The following is a 14,654-nucleotide window of genomic DNA, read 5'->3' on the forward strand; positions in this document are numbered from 1 at the left end:
TGGGGGAGGGGCAGAGAGAAAGGAAGACACAGAATCCGAAGCAGCTCCAGGCCCTGAGCCATCAGCACAGAGCCCGACACGGGGCTCGAACCCACCAACAGCGAGATCATGACCTGAGCTGAAGTCGGACACTTAACCGACTGAGCCACCCAGGCGTCCCAAAAGTGGTATATTTAGATGTGGTTCAGTGGGGTCTCTCTTGGCCACTGATTTTTTTCCTGAAAACCGTTTTAGAAAAACACCTATGTGAACTGACGGGCAAATTTCTTTTAAAGCCACCATGAGTAAAAAGAATAATTATTTTCTTTTTAGGTTTTTATTTATTTTGAGAGAGACAGAAAGTACAAGTGGGGGAGGGACACAGAGAGAGGGAGAATCCCAAGAAGGCTCAGTACTGTCTGCACAGAGCCCGACGCAGGGCTCGAACTCATTAACTGTGAGATCATGACCTGAGCCAAAATCAAGAGCTGGACCCTTAACTGACTGAGCCACCCACGTGCCCAAGAATAATTTTAAAAGGTAGATGGTACCCCTGTACCTTCCATCTGCCTCTCCAGATCTAGCTGACACCTGTCTCTGTCTTTTCATGCCCCGGACCTGTGTGGACCCATCAACAGGCCCCTCTACAGGCTCTAAGGATCTCAGTGGTCTCTTGCAATTTGGGGGGTTTCTGTGGACAATCTTGGACCCTCAACTGTGACCTCAATCCCCCTGACACAGTAATTTTCTCCCCCAGGTCAGGTACCTTCCCCCACTCCCTCTGCCCCGCTCTTCTGCAGGCCTCCCATGGTAGCCCGACTCCTAGCTCTGGGCACTGCACCATCCCCTGTGGTTTCCAGAAGCCCTGCCTATACCTTGTAAACAGTCTCATTATTAAAGTCTCCTCAAGAGGCGCTTGGGTGGCTCAGCTGGTTGAGTGTCCAACTCCTGATTTTGGCTCAGGTCATGATCCCAGGGTCGTGGGACTGAGCACCCACTTCCGACTCTGTGCTGAGCGTGGAGCCTGCTTGGGATTCTCTTTCCTACTCTGCCTCTCTTCCCTGCTTGTGAACTCTCTAAAATAAAATAAATAAATAAATAATAAAGTCTCCTCCAATTAGCTGGTTTTTAAGCGTGTCACGTGTTTCCTACCAGGACTGTGATTGAAATTACTCTCAAGATCAGTAGTATCTATCCTTCGGAACTCATTAGAAAGATATTTCATTATACAGAGTGATATTTGTCGTGTGGCAATGAGAATACAAATATCCAAACCTACCAACTACCTGGGAGTAGAAAATTATAAAAGAGCCTTGCTTTATGAGGTCCACCATTCTTACGCAGCCAAATGACTGTCCTATTTACTATTCAAATAGTTCTGGGGAACTGAGAAAGGGGGTGAAGGAACGAAAATCTAGAGCCTGTTACCTGGTCATTACTAGATGGTCAGAATAACTGACAGTAGCTGTCCTCTTTGACTGGCACTTTAGTGAACATTTACGTGTCCATTACACTGAAGCATTACGCTAGGAAACTAAAATGGGAATTAAAAAAAAAAGACATGGTCCTTGCCCTCAGAAGCATTTATGAACGAAGGGAGCTGTACATGTAAATAATGAGGGAATAAGTAAAATGTAGGACAAGGGAAATTGCTGATTTTCACTCGAATATGGAACCCAGAGCTATCGGTTTCCAAATCAGCCACATGGCTGATGTATATAAAATTCAGTTCCTGTCTGGGAACTATACAAAGGACAACTTCAAAGAGTCCAGGAATAGAGCAAGAACCTAAAGGTAGAGCAACTCGGTATGTCAGCGGATATGATAAACAAACGAATCTCCCCTCGTATATTTGGAAGAAGGAGCCATTGTTGTTTTATCACATTTTGTCTGTGACCCTCTGACAGGTTACAGGTTGTCGTCCTGTGACAAAGGGGTCACGTGTTTAAATGACAAATGGTAATGATAGACACCGGACAGCTGGTGTGGCTCCATCAAGCAATTCCCTCTTATAGGTGACCACCTGGCAGTGGCAGCAGCAGGGAAACTACTACCCTCTCCACTGCCTCCTCCGGGCGGCGCAAGGGCCACTAGAAGGCTGAAGAGTCCTAAAGCCCAGAAATCTTCAAGGACAGGATTTCATGTAGGCATGCCTGGAGTAACTAGATCAAGTGGCTCATTCCAAGTCTTCTGTCCCTCATTTGACAGACCACCCTTAACCTCCCCTCCTTCTGGATGATATTGGCAAAGATGGAAAACACTTACCAGTTGGAGTAGGAAGAAAAGGTGTTATGGCTTTATGAAAAGGAATCTGGCCATATGTATTAAAGATCTGAATTTTCATACCTAGTAACCCAGTAATACCATTCTTAGGGCCCTATCCTAAAAAAGTAATCAGGGAGCAGGCAAGTATGCAGAGAGTGCCCACCTTGAGTCAGACACTGTGCTAGGGATACAACAAAAAACTGATCCTTCCTTGCAAGGGACGACAGTGGAGAAGGCAAGGGAATCTTAGCTTCAGGCAGGATAAAGTGTGTGACGACAAGTTCAGGGCACTGTGTAGGAGAGCACATCTCAGGGAGGCTTGCTCTAATCCTGCACAGAGACGAGTGGTGAGGACAGCTTGCCTGGGCAGTAACATTTCAACCAAAACCTAAGAGGAGGTCTTAAACACAAGTAAGTGTGAGGAAGGGATCTTCTACGCAGAGGAAGAGTATGAGTGGAGGTTCCCAGTGGAAAGGGGTTTAGCAGAGCCTAGAATTCAGAGGCAGAATCCCAGGGAGGATGTCCCAAGCAGAGGTGAAGGAGGTCAGGGAGAGAGAACTGGGCAGGCCTTCGGACAGAATGACTCTGGCTTCTGTGGGGATGAAAGTGGCAGCAGGAAGAAGCTACTGCAGCAAGCCAGGCAGGAGACGGAAATGTAGACTAGGGGAGGGGGATTTTGGTGTTTTTGAAAAGCTCTAAAATAAACATTTAAAAACCCATACACATTATTTTAAGAATCTACTCCTCCACCCTGCAAAATCCCCCCGTTTACAGGAACAGGGAACACAGTACATTACAAGGTGAGATAGAAAACCTGGCGTCGTTATCACAGGCTTCTCAGGGTGACCTAATGTAAAAGCTAGATTAAGTATTTCCCACCATAAATTAAAAAAAAAGAAAGAAAAGAAAATCTATAAAATGGTAAAAGGGATAATCCCTCAGTTCTTTGAGAACATAGGTCATATTTTAATTGCTATACAATTAAAAATAGCTAGACAAAACTGACATTACTTTTTCAGACAACCAATTCAAACAGATATAAATGTGAAGACAAACCATAGAATCTATGAAAATACTCCATTTTAATGAGTACACCCTGACACATGCTTAGTCACTTACTAAACTTTCTCTACTTCCAGAAGTGACATTACGAGTCTTAAAAGCACTCGATGGTACACACTTTCATCAAGAAAATGGACACGAGAGCCCAGGATAAGACAACCATTTCTAAGCACCTCTAGTGAAGCTGGAGACAAACACAGCCGCATTTAACAATGGGCTACACTGACTACCCTCCTGCTGCTGGTGGGGCGTAGGGCTCCCTCTCTAGTAATTAACTGGCTCTGTGGCCTTCTTCAGGGCAGCTGCACCACTGGAAAGAGCAGACTCACAGGGTGGGCTGGGGCATGATGCCACTGGGGTACGACCAAAGCTGCTGCTGGGGACCATCAGAGATGACAAGCCCAGCCTTGCTCTCCTGTTAGTTTTCTTTCTCTAAGCACCTACACAATGTTCCGTGTGGAAAATCATCATTTTCATCCCACGGAAATGTCACAACCTGCAGGGAAGAGAGGGACTGAGGACTAAATAATAGGATGTATTAGTGCGAACGATGGCTCTGTCAGGCCCTCAATTCCAGACTACAAGAACAACTTCCTGCTTGCACGTGGCATTTAAAGCGGGAAGCTTGTGTGCCACCCCTACCCCACCCCACCCCTGACTCTGGTCTTGCTGCAGAACCAACAGTGCAGAACTAATTGGTGCTGTCTGGAAATGCAAGAGGGGAGCAGCCATACGGGATTCCCTCCCTTGCCTGCGTAACAAGTAGTCTCCCCCAAATGACCAGACATATTGCCATCGACTCAGGTATGACTGCTGTTTGCAGCAGTGGGATGCTACTGGGAGGCCTTTGTAAAACCCATTCCATGCAGCAGTACAAGGCTTTTAATGTCACGATTGGTTGTGTACAACAGACCTGTCAAATCTGAATGGACTAGAACCAAAATGCTAAGTTCTACAGTTGAATTTTCATTGTCAAGGTCATAGTTTGCACCTCTGGGAGAGAAAGTTAAGCTAGTTAAAAAAAAAAAAAATTACAGTTCCTTTACTGGATGGCCTTCTGCTTTTCCTAGAGTTCAAGTGGCCTTGAAACCAATTTTTTTCTGGCTTCATTTCACTTTGAAGTTACTACAACTTTTCAAGGATAATATAAAATATCTGGAATACCCACTCCCCTCTTCAATACGTCTATCATTCTGGGGTTTTCCTCCAACACCCTTTTCAGCTGGATGTATTGATTTCTAGATTTCGGGTCTTCCTCATTCTTGGTTTTTACTGTAGTGAGCTCTTAAGTACTCTTACAAGAAAGGGTGCTTGGGAAGCAAATGTTTTGAGACCTGGCATGTCTGAAAATGCCTCGATTCTATGCTTCTACCTGAATGCTAGTCTGACTAGGCACAGAACTCCACAGAATTCTTGGCTGAATAGCACTTCTACTCAGAACGTGGAGGACACTGTTTTGGCATTTGGAGCTGTTCATGCGAAGTTTACTGGCAATCTGATTATCAGTTCTTTATTGAGACTTGTTTTCTTTTTTCTAGATGCTTTTGGAACCTTTTCTTTTTTCCTGCCACTTTGAAATTTCACAACAATGTATCCAAGCGTGGATCTGGTATTTTTCATTGTGCTGGGTACTTGGTGGGTAGGCCCTTCCAATCTGAAAATTCAAATCTATCAGCTATGAGAAGCTCCTTCTTTTTTAAAAATTTGATCGTGTCTTTCCTTCTGTTTGCACCATTCTCCTTCGGAAACTTTAACTGTGTGTCAGTTATGAGACCTTATGAAAACCCACAAACGGGCTCTCACTACATTCACCCTTTCCCAGAGGACTCTCACATCCTCTCTAAGTCTCAACAGCTCGCCCACCGTCCTTCCCAGCAGATGACCTTCCTTCCCACCTCACTGACAAAACAGAGGCACACAGAAGACACCTTATAAGCTCCTGCCACACCTATGTCATTTTCTGTATCTACAGTCTTACCCTCTGCCTCCTATTCCTCTTGCCCATGCTGGTACTTCTGTACCACATCTCGTCTCTTCTAGCCCTGCTCCAGGACGCTCAGCCAGCAAAATTCCTTTCTTTCTGTACCACCGATTGGTTTCTGTCTCTACTGGATCTTTGCTATCAGTAAATAAAAATGCTGTTATTTCTCCCCTCTTTGGGACTGGGGCAAAAACAGATTTCTTTTGATTCTACTACCTCCTATCTTCCTTCCCTTTACATCAAAACTCCTTGGAAAAGGTATCTCTATTCCCAACTTTTTTTCCTGTTCCCTCCCCTACCCCCAACATTAGATTTCAAGGCTTTCCCACCGCCCCCCCCTTAATTCTCAAATTAGCTAGCATACAGTTTAGTCTTGGCTTCAGGAGCAGAATCCAGTGATTAAACATTTATATATAGCACCCAGTGCTCATCCCATCAAGTGCCCTCCTTAAAGTTCATCACCCATTTCCCCTATCCTCATCCCACCCTTAAAAAACATTTTTATTTATTTTATTTATTATTATTTCTGCAGAGGAGAGGCAGACACAAAGAGGGAGAACAAAAATCCCAAGCAGGCTCTGCCACACGCTATCAGTGCAGAGCCAGATGTGGGTCTCCATTCGTGGGACATGGGGCTCGATCCCACAAACTGTGAGATCATGACCTGAGCTGAGATCAAGAGTCTACACTTAACCGACTGAGCCACCCAGGCACCCCTATGAAAGTTTTCCAACACAGAACAAAATCAAAATAATTTTACAAAGAACACACATTTTACCTACCCACCTAATTTATACCATTAACAATAGGTGTTTTACGGGGCACCTGGGTGGTTCAGTCAGTTAAGCATTCAACTTCATCCAAGGTCATGATCTCACAGCTTGTGGGTTCGAGCCATGTGTCGGGTTCTGTACTGACAGCTCAGAGCCTGGAGCTTGCTTCATACTGTCTCGTGCTCTCTCTGCCCCTCCCCCACTTGTACTGCATCTCTGTCTCTCAAAAATGAATAAATGTTAAAAAAATTAAAAACAATATGTGCTTTATCACATACTGATCCATCAATACATCCTTCCATTATCTATCTTGTTTTCTAACGCATTTCAGAGTTGCAGACAGACATCAGTACGCTTTCTCCTAAATACGTCAGCACACAATTACTGACTACATTTAAGTACCCGTTTGCACTGTTTTCTCATGGTGTAAAGTTTACATAATCACTGCCACTCCCTAGCAAGTTTCCTCATGCCCCTTTCCATGGGCCCACCCTTCTCTCTCAAGCCACTCCAAGCCTACATTTGCTCTCACTACTCCACTCAAACTATCCAGAGAGATCACTAATGATCTCCTATTGCTGAATCCAGAGGTCAGTTCACTATCCCTATCTGACCTGGCTTACGAGCAGCACATAACCAGGGTGACTATTTCCTTCACCTTGAGATACTTCCTTGGCCTCCAGAACATGACACTTGTTAGGTAGGTTCTCCTTCTATCCAACTGGCCACTCTCATTCAATCTCTTTTGCTAGCTTTTTTTTTTACCCCCCATTAACTTTTAAATGTTAAAGCTCCCCAAGGGCTCCATCCCTAACCTACTTTCTGCTCTGTCTGTTCTCACTGCCTTAATTTTCTCATCCTGTCTCATGGCTTTTACATATCCCAAAGCAGGACATTCTCTTTACCTCTGCTGCTGTCACTCTATCATCCAAGGTGGCATTACCTCTGCTTGGTTATTACAGTGACTTAACTGATCCTTTGCCTTTTGTTCTGCCCCCCTTTCAGAATGTTTTCAATTCTGCAGTAACATCGGTAAAATGCAAACCAGCTGAGTCACAATGGAGGAATCCAAGCAAACATGACAACTAAGGGTAATACGGTATCCTGCAAGGGGCTCTGGGACACAAAAAGAACATTAGGGGAAAAACTAAGGAGATCTGAATCAAGTGTGGATTTTAGTTAATAATGTGACAATATCGCTTCACTAACTGTTATTAAAAAAACACCATACTAACATAAGATACTAATTCTAGAGGAGACTTAGTATAAGATGTACTTGAGCTTTTGTATAGCTTTTCAGTAAATCTAAACTGTTCTGAAAAAACATATAGATCTATTTCTAAGCTAGACTGTCATTCTGTTTAAAATCCTTCAATGGTTTCCAATTCCTCCAAGGTCCAGTGCTCCCTAGTTGTGTGCTCACATTTTAAGCTGAGGCAATACAAAAGCCTCCTCTGGAAGTAGGTGAAGCTGGACAACAGAAGACTGCTCCAGAGTGAGCGGGCAGGGGTTTAGCTAGGACTCTTCGTTAGGAAGAGTGACTGAGTACCATTTCCAAGCCACGAGAGTCTTTTGAGACAATTCAGCAAAAGTGGTATTGTCTATTATTCTCCATGACAGTTCTACCTTTGTTGATAAATCCTCTCACCACATTGTGACCTCCCTTTAAATTACAGACCCTGTCCACTGTTCTTTGTATTTTATACTGAACACTCAACAAGCAATGAAAGGGAACGGGGAATGAGTGTGTCCACAGATGAACAAGGAAGAAGGGCTACCATGCAGCTTAAATTGGGATTAAAAACCAGCAACATACCACCCCTAATGTAGGAGATACTTGGCCAAATATATCAGAGCTTTAAAATTCTCATCAAAATGTTAAGTATAAGGACTTTTCCTCTAACAATGCAGGTAAAATTTCCTTTGGAATCATTCACCTTAACAGGCCTATGACCACATTCTTAGTTTAAATATTTACTTACTTTAAAAAGCTATTTACTGCCCCTGTATACTTATCTGCATGGGCAGGGAATCCGATAACTCAAAGTGAAAAGCTGGATAAGATCAATTCCAGGGAGCTCACCTTTTACTGGCATAGCAAACACTACCGATCATTTGGTACAAGCTCCCAGTGCTCCCAGACTGCTGTCAAGGGCATAGCTCCTCCTTATCAGGCCCCCGCCTGGCTCTCCAGTCTCAGCGGCTGTTACTTCCTGCCTTCAGCTCAAAGTTCCAACAATACTAAAGCTACTGCAAGTGCTTCCCAACTGCCAAGATGTTTTATGATTTTCAGACTTGGTATATGCCATTTCCTCTACATAAAATGGCAAACTCAAGACTCAAACTCAGAATCACTTCCTCTTCGCTGTTTGCTACTGCTGACCTTTGCATTATTATCTCAGCTCTACCATCACACGAGTCTCAATATATTTTAATGATTTGTCTTCCCTACTATTTGTCTGTGCTACTTGTGGGCAGGTGCCTCATCTATTCATTCATCTTGGTACCCCTCAAGGGCATTTAGTAACAGTTTGATGGTTAGTCTTACAAAGAAAAACCTTTGTTGGAGAAACAGTGTGTTACAGAAATATTCTAGTTCTTTCTCTCTTAAAAGAAATGATAAACTATCTCCCAAATGTAAATGAGAAAATGTGATTATTGCATAATGAATTTTTATGGCTGGTTTTCTTTTCACTCATAATAAGCAAATGCTTCAATAGCTGAAGTCTCAAAAATATGGTTTCAACAGATTGCAGGGATTTAGAGTGTGCATGTGTCTCTGTCTCTCTCCCCCACCTCACTCACACGCACTCTTCCCCCATCCCCACCCACCCACATCTTAAAAAGACAATTCTGGACAACAGGGACTGGTTTTATATGTGTTTGGAATAATTCCTGGTAATTGTAAGCCCTTCACACATAAAAATCAAAGGGCCAGATGGGCTTTTAGGAGATTTTCCAATCCATTTTCCTATTATAAAGCCTAGTAAATGAAGTCACAAATATGGACAAAGTAATTATCCTATTTTAAGAGGCTGCCACAGAATTATCCTTAGGAATCCACACAAATGTAATCACTGCCAATGCAATGCAGGTCTCATTCGGCATTAGCTCACACACAGCCCCCACCATTCCCATGTGCATCTGCCCGGTGAGGAACGGCGTGACACAAAACAAAGGTGCAGCTGAGCAAGAAGTGGAGCGCGTGGCACCCATCAGGCCCTCCCTCTAACCCAGCTCCAGTCCCTTGGCTTTTCAGGGCCGCACACAAATCTCTCATTAAGAGTATGATTAAGAGTATGGGACTGGAGCTGCACAATGCTAGCTGTCACTGCTGCCTTTTTTTTTTTTTTTTAAACTTTTTAACAGTGTGCTGTGCGTCTGTTATATAACCTTCATATGTATATTAAAAACAACTCTTCCCAGAGAGGGTATTTTTATTTTATAGATGAACAAAGCAGGGCTCAAAGAGGTTCATTAAGCATCTTGACCACAAACACAGTTAATAAACGATGAAACTGCCGTTCAAATTTACGTCTCTCTTGTTCTACAACACATTTGCTCATCTGCGTCCTGGAAAAGGGGGGAAAGCCCAAAACTACACAGGGGCAAAGATACAAATAAGTGTTTTCCTTCAGGCAGTATAAGGACAGAAAAATAGGTCAAGGCGGTGTACTATGCCATGGGAAGGGATAGGGAAATTCTAAGAAAAATAGGCCAAAACACTTGGCTCTTTTAAAATGTCATTATAAATTCTATTATTTCTTTACCAATTGCTTAATTTGCCAGGAAATACTATCATACTAACCTCACAGATATACCTGCAAAAGACTGCCTCCGGAATAAAGGTACGAGGCTAACACCTCAGATACGGTGGAGAGCCATCCTAACACCCCAGCGGGAGGAGGCAGGGCGCGAGGGCAGGACAATGGACTCCTCTCCAAATAAGAACATGAAAAATTCCCAGTTTAGTAGTTTTTAACTTCCCTGAACACATTATGACTTCGTGAGCAAAACGTATGATGCCTACTAAATGTCTGTTGCTAACTGAGCAATTCTATTCCTACAGATCATTAATATCGTAAATTAGGAGGCTGGAAATATTTTAGGACTCATGTCTTCCCACCCCTGGTATTTTTTTCTGGTTTTCTCATGTTTAAACCAACCTCTAAGTTCCTTGATGTAGGAGAACTATACAAATACATTTTTCTGATATACATACATTATTTTTATAGTGTTAGAATCACATAAATCCTCAAGTACCCATAGGCATTCTGGAAACACTCAGATTACTGAGAGTTCCTCAGACCAGTTTTAGAGATGAGAAAAATAAAGAAGGTGCACTAACGCCCTCAGACAGACACATGGACTCAGAGCACCATACACACTCAAATGAGGTAGCCCAGTGACCCACAGCCTTTAAGGGAAAAAAAAAACCCTCCCATGAAACTTTTGATACCCAAAATATACTATGTATCTATTTATGTGATATATGCATAAAAAACAGTACCATTTTTTTCATCCTCCAACCACTAAATTTCACTCCCTTAGGGGATAAGGCATCTCTGATGAGAATGCAAGATCCAGTTCATTTCCTCCACTAAATTAGTCAGAATACATACACGTCAGCAAGTATTAACAATTTTGGAGCCAGTAGATATATATATATTTATAAATCTTTTTTAAAAGAAATTTTTAATGTTTTTTTTTTTTTCCTGAGAGCGAGCGAGAGACAGCATGAGCAGGGAAGGGTCAGAGAGGGAAGGAGATACAGACTCTGAAACAGGCTCCAGGCTCTGAGCTGGCCGTCAGCGCAGAGCCTGACGCGGGGCCCAAACCCATGAACCGTGAGATCATGACCTGAGCCAAAGTCAGACGCTCAACTGACTGAGCCACCGAGGGGCCCCGCCAGTAGATATTTTTTAATGTCTTGATTTTTTTTTTTTTAAGCAATAAGCACTACATACAAGTACTGAATAATTTTCACTTTATTCCTGTCCTTAGTATTTTAAACTGCTGGATGTAGGATAAGAAAAACAGAAATAGAAGTTCTGTTTGTTGTAAAGTTTATCCTTTGGCCCCATTAGGTGCATGGGGCTTTGTCTTGCCTTTAAAAATTCTAAAACTATACATGCCCCCACTCACAGTTATCATGCTTTTGCATTAAAAATCCAGCCAGCCTGCCTCTGCTCCTGTGTGGGCACCTGAGTACAATGGTGTGTGGGCCAATCTTAAAAAGGGCAGAACAGGCCCCCACCTCCAGCCAAGATCACCAATTACTAACGTTGACAGATACAGCCAGCCAAATAAAGCACTACAGTTAAAAGCTAAAGGCTCCCTCATCTTTGGAGTATAAGAAGGAAGAACGACAGAAAAAAAAATTGACAATTGTTCGAGCTAGGTCATTTGAAGAAGGAAGAAACAAATGAAAACACAGGTGCCCAACGGAGGATTTGTTCTGGACACCATACTTTGTAATCTACTCCTGTCACAAAGTATGTATGTCCTATTTGTTTGGGGAGGAAATATTATTTTCCATCACAAAGATCTCCTGGTTTCTAACATCAAGAATCAAGACATCCTCTCTTAAAGGGTTTGAATATCTAAATTACCTTCCTGGTCAACCTATGTCCCAACACCTACCTATTACTGAGTAACTGCCAGATCTTCCACTTGGAGATCTCTAAAATCAGCTCTGGGGGCTACTATCACTTCTGCTCAGAGTAGCACCTTCTGCTTCGAAGCTTTCTCTATGGAGTATCTTTTCCACTTTGGAAAACTATGTGGCTTGTGCAGAAGGCAGTGATATTTTGTTTGATCATTTATCCCCAGAATCCAAAAGCACAATGAACACAAAGAACACTATACCCGCAAAATGCTCCACACGGAGTCTCATTCTTAAGAAATGACAACTCTGGGGGTGCTTGGGTGGCACAGTTGGTTAAGTGTCCAACTTCGGCTCAGGTCATGATCTCATGGTTCGTGGAGTTTGAGCCCCACATCAGGCTTGATGTGGTCAGCCTGTCAGAGCAGAGCCGCCTTCGGATCCTCTGCACCCGCCCCCACTTGCATTCTCCCCAAATTAATATTAAAAAAAAAAAAGAAAGAAAGAAATTATAACTCTGAATTTGTTAAGCTTGTCCTAAGAGCAAATCAGCTAAAGAAAAAGAGCCGAGATGACTCAGTATGTACCAGTCAACATACTGACCACACACCAAAAGTCCACCATCTACCAGATACTGCTGGTAGTTTTACAATAGCCTCTTTTGGTTTCAGGCAGCAGGGGTGCTTCCCCCACGCTCGCGCCAGCTCCCCTTCAGACGTCTGACACTCCTCCAGCTTCTCTTCTTCGTACTGTTCTAACCTTACAGTTTCACCTTAGAAACAGCTCACCTCTGCACAAAATCCCATTAGTGCCTCCATTCTATGCGGATATCCACAAATCTCTTTAGTCTACACCAACCTATTTAACTGTTCAATAATCTCTTTTCTTAGATGTCTCTAAAACACCTTAATCATAACCAAATGGAGCTCAGGATGTTCCAAAAAATATTCTGTCTCCCATATTACCTTTCCCAATGAATAGCACCCAGGCAACAAGCTGCCTTAATCAGACTTCTTCCTGACCCGCCCCTCAGTCTACTTCTATCGTCTAAATAGGCATCCCCTTCAGCAGAAACACCCACCATCTCTACACAGTGGAATGTCCTCACTGATTTCCTTTTTTTTAACCACTCTGCTACAACAATGTCTTTCTTAAAATGCAACTCTGACGTTATTTCCATGCTTAACATCCTCCAATTACTTCCTACTCTTAAAGAATCAAGTTCAACATGAACTCCCTAATTATATAGTTTCTGCCCACTTCTCCAACTACCTCTGCCATTTCCCTACAAAGAGCCTGGTGCATTTTTTTTTTAAGTTTATTTATTTATTTTCAGAGAGAGAGAGAGAGAGAGAGGGAGCGAGCAGAGGAGGGTGGAGGGAGAGAATCCCAAACAGGCTCCATCCTATCAGCACAGAGCCTGATGTGGGGCTCAAACTCACAAACCATGAAATCAAGACCTGAGCAAAACCAAGAGTCAGATGCTTAACCGACTGAGCCACCCAGGGGCCCTGACCTGATGCTTTTTGACAAGAGCAGAATCACCTACAGTTCCCCGACCTTCCGTGGTTTTTCACGTCTCTTCTCTCTGCCTGCAATGCCTCACCTCCGTATTTATTTACCTAGTCTAATCTTACTCTTTAAAATGTAGCTGAATGGCCCATCTGTGAAATCTATCAACCCACTCTCCTTTCCAGGTGTGTGCCTTGTACACATTTACACTAATGAAATGAAGCTAACTACACTACACTACCACAGAGCATAGCCTCTCATGTCCTGCAAAGTCCAGTCTTCAGTTTCATCACATTCCTATATATAGGAGACACTCAACACCTGTTAGAGGAAGGAGTTAATCCCTCCTCTAATGAATAACTGAAATAACACAACTTACCGTTATTAAGCATTTGTTATGTGCCAGAATTCAAGACATACTGGGCCATTTCATCCTCATAACAAAACTCTGTAAGATGGATAGGTATTATTTTATTTTAAAAGTGAGGAAGCTAAGGTCCATTCAAAGAGGCAAGATAACTTGCCCAAGGAGACATAGCTTTTAAATGGAAAAAGGAGGACTGGAACTTAGGTCTGACCAATTCCAGAGTCTATGCTTGTAATCATTATGTATACTTCCCATCATGTGTTGTTTTCCACTTTCCTTAACAGACCTCCCTAAGAGTCAAATCTATGCTATTAATAAATGTTTGTTTATTTTTGAGAGAGACAGAGAGTGAGCAGAGGAGCAGAGAGACAGGGAGACACAGAATCTGTAGCAGGCTCCAGGCTCTGAGCTGTCAGCACGGAGCCCGACGCAGGGCTGGATCTCACAAACTGTGAGATCATGACCCAAGTCGAAGTTGGGCTCTCAACTGACTGAGCCACCCAGGCATGTCCCCTATCCGTGCTATTTTTGACCAGTACTTCACAAAATAGCTAGTTAGGTTTCTATTCAGGTTTTATACTTTCTGTATCTGAGGGAATAGATTTATTTCAGATTAAGAATGCTATGGATACGGAAGCTATGGAGTTACTGCAGATTAAGAATGCTATGGACAATGAGCTCAGAATAATAGGATTACTATAAACTGTCTTGCATGCAAGTATCTGGTACCCAACCTAATCTTTCCATTTTAACCAAACGGAAAAATCCAGCCACCCTGAGAAGGTAGCTATTTGAGATCCATATAGGAGGATGAGGAGGAGAGGAGGAGGAGGAGGAGGAGGAGGAGGAAGAAATCTAACCACTTATTTACTTAGGTCAGTCTTCAAAAAGAATAACTCCTCTGAATTTCTGGAAGGCAGGGCAGTCTGAAAATATAAAAGAGCCTTTTATTTGGCAGTTTTGAACTTCATAACCAAACTTCTGATGGCAGATCATGAAGACAAAGAGCAAACGTCTCTGGTGAGCCTCTCCTCTGCTGCTGGCCATCTTTATTTTTAGGACATTCTCTGGCAGTTCTAGTATCAAACGACTGCTACACTGAGAATATGT

The 14,654-nt window shown here is 42.9% G+C and overlaps 1 protein-coding gene across 1 annotated transcript in view; it reads right to left on the reverse strand.

Moving 5' to 3' along the window:
• GRB2 (growth factor receptor bound protein 2) overlaps positions 1-14,654 on the reverse strand; it is a 71,508-nt gene that overhangs the window by 23,431 nt on the left and 33,423 nt on the right. The gene's annotated exons all lie outside the window — the stretch shown is intronic.

This window comes from Hyaena hyaena, unplaced genomic scaffold (assembly GCF_003009895.1).
Source record: "Hyaena hyaena isolate Hyena2069 unplaced genomic scaffold, ASM300989v1 scaffold_21, whole genome shotgun sequence".
NCBI lineage: Eukaryota > Metazoa > Chordata > Mammalia > Carnivora > Hyaenidae > Hyaena > Hyaena hyaena.